Source organism: Canis lupus, chromosome 4, assembly GCF_003254725.2.
Source record: "Canis lupus dingo isolate Sandy chromosome 4, ASM325472v2, whole genome shotgun sequence".
In the NCBI taxonomy this organism is placed as follows: domain Eukaryota; kingdom Metazoa; phylum Chordata; class Mammalia; order Carnivora; family Canidae; genus Canis; species Canis lupus.
Window position 1 is genome coordinate 11,534,738 of NC_064246.1, and position 6,000 is coordinate 11,540,737.

Sequence of the window (6,000 nt, forward strand, 5' to 3'; positions counted from 1 at the left end):
CGCTGAATCTCCTTTTGTAGTTTCATGCCTTGGTCTGTGGTTCTGAACAACTTTTGATTTCTCAGTTAAGCTTTTTTGTTCCCCTCAGCATTTTGCCATCTTAGATACTTAGCAGACAACTATATAGCTTTCAAGATTCCATTCTGATGTTGTTTACTGGGAAGGAATTCCTGCATCATCATCCTTCCCAGGGCAATCTCTTCCTTCTATGGGATGTCATAACTTTTTGTTCACATTACTGTAGTTGGTACTCATAATTGTTTGCTTACATGTTTTATTCTCTGTCCTCCAGACCATTAGATACACAGGGTTCCATTCATCTTTGAAAACCCTGTAATTCTGACCAGGTTTATGAATACTGAACTTTAGAAATGAATTTACAGAGGGTTGATTCTATAATTCCAAAGACTGAATCATCACAGAATTTGTATTGGAACCATGTTTGTAAATTGGAGGGTTGTAGTAGCAGAGCAATCCCCAACATTATATTTAAATTATGCTACACCTAGCAGCTGGTATGCTGGGGGGTGGGTAGGAGTGGAGAGGGTAGGGAGTTGGAACAGCTGAGGGATATAATTGAGGATAAGAAAATGAAAGGATTTCAGACAGAGGAAAGCATATGTTTTGCATTTTCCAGGGCAGTTCTGATTTTAAATATTCTGTGCCATTGTTTCCTTAAGCATACTAGTTCCTGTTGGATGGTTGTTCTGCTATCTGGGTGGGGAAATACATTAGCAATATGTAAAATTAATCTGTCTAGTTGCTGATAGACAAGAGAGGCATGAAAGTGAAGGCACAAAGGGACGAAGGGAATGATTGGAGTTTCTCCTAATTTGAATCTTTCAGCCTTGTAGTCTGTTGATAGAAGGCAGAAAAAAGCAAATCTATGAAAGTTATTAAATTACACATCTAATGTTATCATATAAGGATAAAGCATGAAAGTATCACATTTTAATGAGGTACTTGTTATTGTAAATGAATGTATATTTTTCACAAAGAAAAGCCTATGGTTTTCCTCTCTTTCAGCCAGACTTATGGGAAGCCTGGCCCCCCCAAATCAAATAATTAATTCCCACATGTTGATAATAATTTTTAATTTTAGGGAAAATATGACTTAAAACAGTGGTGCCTAATCGTACATGATTTTTTAAACCTACAAGCATACCTTGCTTTACTGTGCTTCACTTTGTTGCATTCTACAGATACTGTGTTTCTTACAAATTGAGGGTTTGAGGCAACCTTGCCTAGCAAGTCTATTGGTGTCATTTTTTCAACATTTACTCACTTCGTGTCTCTGTGTTACATTTTGATAATTCTTGCAATATTTCAAACTTTTTCGTTATTGTTATATTTTTTATGGTGATCTGCAATCAGTGATCTTTGATGCTACTGTTGCAATTATTTTGGTGTGTACATTTTTTTTAGATGTAATGCTATTCCATGCTTCATAGACTACAGTATGGTGTAAACATAACTCTTCTATGCACTAGGAAACCACGAACTTTATGTAATTTACTTTGTTGTGATATTTGCTTTATTGCAGTAGTCTGGAATCGAATTGGCAATATCTCTGAGATGTGCCTGTGCTGCTTGTCCAGTCTTCACTGAGAGAAGAAAAGAAGAAGACCCACACATAAGAGCACTGAGAAAGAAGGGAGTCCACTGTGGCTAGATTTGAGGGGAAGAGCATAGTGAGCCCTGTGTGATGCTGAAAAGATAACATTCTTCTGAACATATGAGATACAAGTGCTGAGGACTTCCTGGAATCATTGGGGGAGTTTTTGGAGGGAGTGGTTTTCTTATAGTTGGTAAATGTGTGTGGTGGGGAAACATACCTGCTACCATTATGAAAACCGAGATTCATAATGCTTAAGGAAACAGAAATTGTATATGGTTTCCTTGTTGGAATCATTCTAAATTGCTGTGTACCTGCCATAGTAATTGGAATAGACAGGGTCAACTTGCTATGTTAAGTAAGAGCACTAGACTGGATGTCAGAAACAGCATTCCAATGCTGGGACTCATTCCCTGCTGTGTGACTTTGAGCAAGTTTTAGTTTCCTTTGTGATCTACCACCTACGGTTCAGCTATGATTAAACTAAATAATAAATGGGAAAGTGCTATCCAAATGGAAGGTGGACTGATTATAATTGAATTTGCTCTTGATTGAAGAACCTCTATGATTAGTGAATAGTTCTCTAGAGCAGTTGTTCTAGGGGTTGTACCGAAATGCCTTTGGGACTTTAAAAAATATAAAGGATGCATTGGCCCTGACCCTGGATATTCTAGTGTTGGGGAGAAAAGATATCTACATATAGGTTTAAAATTCTTAGGCAGCCTGGGTGGCTCAGCAGTTTAGTGCTGCCTTCAGCCCAGGGCCTGATCCTGGAGACCAGGATCGAGTCCCACATCAGGCTCCCTGCATGGAGCGCTTCTCCCTCTGCCTGTGTCTCTGCCTCACTCTCTCTCTGTATCTCTCATGAATAAATAAATAAACTCTTTAATAAATAAACAAAATTCTTTGGGTGAATCTTAGGGTCACCATAGGCTGAGAGCCACTGCTGGTGAAGGGACAGACTGCTGGCAACCTGAATTCTGGCTCTATCCCCAGAAACATTTCTTTGCTGTAGAAGGAAGTTTGGCAGGATCCTGAAAAGGTCACTAAACTCTCCATGCTTCATTTTCTCCATTTGTAAAGTGCAGAGCCGTACTAACCAGTAAACATCTACCTTTTTAAAGCCACAGACTGCTTTATTCAATGAGAATTTTACTTGGAAGCTTGAGCATGTAAAACAAAACAAACGAAGTGATCCTGCTTTGATTTTGCTTAGCAGCCCTTCCTTCATCGAGGATTTCAGAAACCATTGGTCTGGATGGTCTATAATGCCCCTTCTAGCACTAGAATTCTATTCAACGCACAGAAAATGTTCATAAATTTGTACTGGCTCTATTTGGGAAGCTGGACGTTTAATGATATTTATATTCTGAGGACTGTGAATTAATATAAGTGGTTAGACAGAGCTGGACATTTATCTGTTTGCTTTCTTATCTTTTTCCTGCCTTGCTCTGATTTTCATATGCAGTTGCCAACTGGCAGCCAGGTAGGTTAGCCAAAGGCTGCACTGGCAGGAGACTAGAAGACAGGAGAAAATATAAACCAGAATATTTCAACCTTTATTTCTCTGTGTTAGGTGATGTCTCTGGCAGATAGGTTCTCCTCCCTCCTTCCAGAGTCATCCTCCTGGGTCAAGAGTACCCCTGGGTCAGGTACCCCTTGACTTTAATAGTACCCCTTGACTTTAATAACACCCCTCTCCCACTCCCACTAGCCCTAGGATAGGAGGGAGCTTCTATTTATAATTGTGTGCTAATATCTATGGAGCCTCACTACCATCCCTTTTGTCCTTCAGCTCTTCCAACACCTGTGTATCAAATTTCCTGTATTAATTTTCCTCTCTTGAACTACCTGGAAAGACTGTTTTTCTGACAAGATTTGATGTTCTGACAGTGATATGTTGGGATTACATTATGAAGACCCTGAAAAGCATGCTTAAGTGTTTGCATTTCATGCCTTAATGTTTGGAACCTTGTATTTAATTAAAATTAGTGGTCCCAGTGTGGATATTGGACTAGAAAAACCAATGAGAAGATACAGGGGACAACAAATGTTACAGTGGAACTATTCAATGTTATCATAAAATGTTTTACCCATTTGTGGCTATGTTTTTCCATATGGAAATTGTTTTCTTTCTAGCACCTAGAGGAATTCTATCCTCAAATATCTCTTGATTATCTGATCTACACTCCCTTCTCACTTTGATTTTCAAAAGGAGACAGATGGCACATAGTGACCTGAGTCACCATGTTAAAGGAATTTCATGCTAATGGAGGTAAAGATAACAAGAATAATCCCACTCTTCAGTATCTACCTAAGAAAAATGAAAACCTACATCCTTACAAACACTTGCACACTAATGTTCTTAGTAACATTATTCATAATAGCTCAAACTGAAAACCGTCTACAGGTCTATCATCTGGTGACTGGATGAACAAAATGTGTATATTCATACAGTGGAGTACTATTGAGCAATAAATATAGAATGAATTACTGGTATATTATATAATATTGATAAACTTCAAAACCATTATGTGAAGCATAAGAGGGCACATATTATATGTTCCATTTTATATATGAAATATCCAGAAAAGGCAAATATCCATAGAAACAGAAAGTAGATTAGTGGTTACCTGGGCAGGATGTGGATGGGAGTGGGGATTAACCTACAAAATGGCATGAACAATCTTATTGGGGTGATGGAAATGTTCTAAAATTGATTTATGGTAATAGTTGCCCAACTTAGAAAATATACCAAGAAATACACTTGATGTGAATGAATTATATGATACGTAAAATATGTCTAATAAAATCATTTTATAAAGGAGAAAGGTAATAAGTGGCAGCACTGTTATTAATCTAGGCCTTTTTAGAAACCAATTAGTTACTATGTTACTTTCTGCTATATTGTCTACATTATCTATGTCATTTTCTTGGACTTTCATCCCAAAACAGTGTTGAGAGCTTTGATGAAGTCTAAATAGCTTACCATTAGTCTGGTGCTCCCATGCATCCATTCAGTTCCATCAAAAGAAACAAATGGTCAGATGGGTTCAGGCTCTTATAAATTCGTATTGATAAAAAAGGGGGATCATTTTCTTGGAGGTTCAGAACTTTAAACTCCCACCATCATCTAATTCCCAAATGGCCCAGAATCTGGTAGTCTAATATTAATTCCTACAGGATGTTTGGGGAGATAATAACTGGTGCCAGATGGTACGCACTAAAGGTTTGGAAGAGAATGCTTGCCTTTGTTCTCTGTACCCAATAGCTGCAAGATAGGTGATAAATAAATGCTTTTAAAAATAATTTCTGCCCAACGTGGTAATAGCTTAAATTCCCATGATCTGAAGAATAAGAAGTCCTGTTTATCTTGCTATGCTGTAGCAATAAGGTGCTTACTGTGAAAGGCTGCTGTTCATAACAAAGCTCAATGACTCACATAATAATCTATTGATTCTTCCCATACTGAGTTTGTCATTACCTTCAGATTAAAGCCCCCTCTTCTGATTCTAGTTTTCACAGATCTGCCATCACCAGCTCGGTGAGTATTACACCATGATCTTTGAAATGGCTGAGCTGGATACTTAGTTTCCTAGCTTTTCATGCCTTTTCTCTGGGAAGGAAAATAATAGGCCTTCACCTCTCCTCACCCAAACCTGTACCTCAGCCTAGGTAGAAGAGAGGAGATTTCACTCAGCCATGTCTCTGCCATCATTAACTGAGGGACCTCAGGAAAAGTACTGAACCTTAGATTCTTCATCTATAAAAGACTTCTTACAGCGCCTATCACCTTCATAGCATTATGTGGTGAGGAATGCGATAGAGGTAAACATTTTAAAAATATTTACTGAAGAGAGATTTAGATACTTTTGATTCTGGGCTGAATTCAAGCAGAATTTCAGACCTTTGAGGGGCATATTGGAGGAAAGCCAACTATAGAATTAACCTGAAATTTTTCACATGCTGCATCACTTTTAAATTCTGAGAGCTCCTTATTTGGTGTGCCTCATGCTAGGATTTTTGCAACTGATTGGAATAAAGGAGGGCAGCTGCAGGTCCTTTGATAATTGAATCCTATGAAGACTGTCAAAAGATGCCACTACATCTCCCACCAACCACACTAATCTCACTAGCAAGAGGTCCATCCTCAATCAAAATGCTGTCCCCTGCACTCTTCTCTGTTGCCTCTCCTTTGCCCTGCCACGTCTATATTCTTTTCATCTCCACTTAATAGAAGCCTAAATGCCTGACATACAACAGCAATTCCTGTTTCCATGGAGCTGCTGCTTCCAAGAAGGCTTGCCACAGACAAAAACAAGGTGGAAAATGGCCTCCTCACTGGAGATAAAAAGGAGGCTTCTCTGATGAGGAAATCTGTTTCC

The 6,000-nt window shown here is 38.5% G+C and overlaps 1 long non-coding RNA gene across 1 annotated transcript in view; it reads left to right on the plus strand.

The window, feature by feature from the left end:
* LOC112651712 (uncharacterized) overlaps window positions 1–4,395 on the plus strand; it is a 30,117-nt gene extending 25,722 nt beyond the window's left edge. Inside the window, exon 6 of the long non-coding RNA XR_003130970.3 lies at window positions 1,544–4,395. This is a non-coding gene — a long non-coding RNA (uncharacterized LOC112651712). The remainder of the gene's footprint in view (window positions 1–1,543) is intronic.
* The last annotated feature ends 1,605 nt before the right edge of the window (window positions 4,396–6,000 follow it).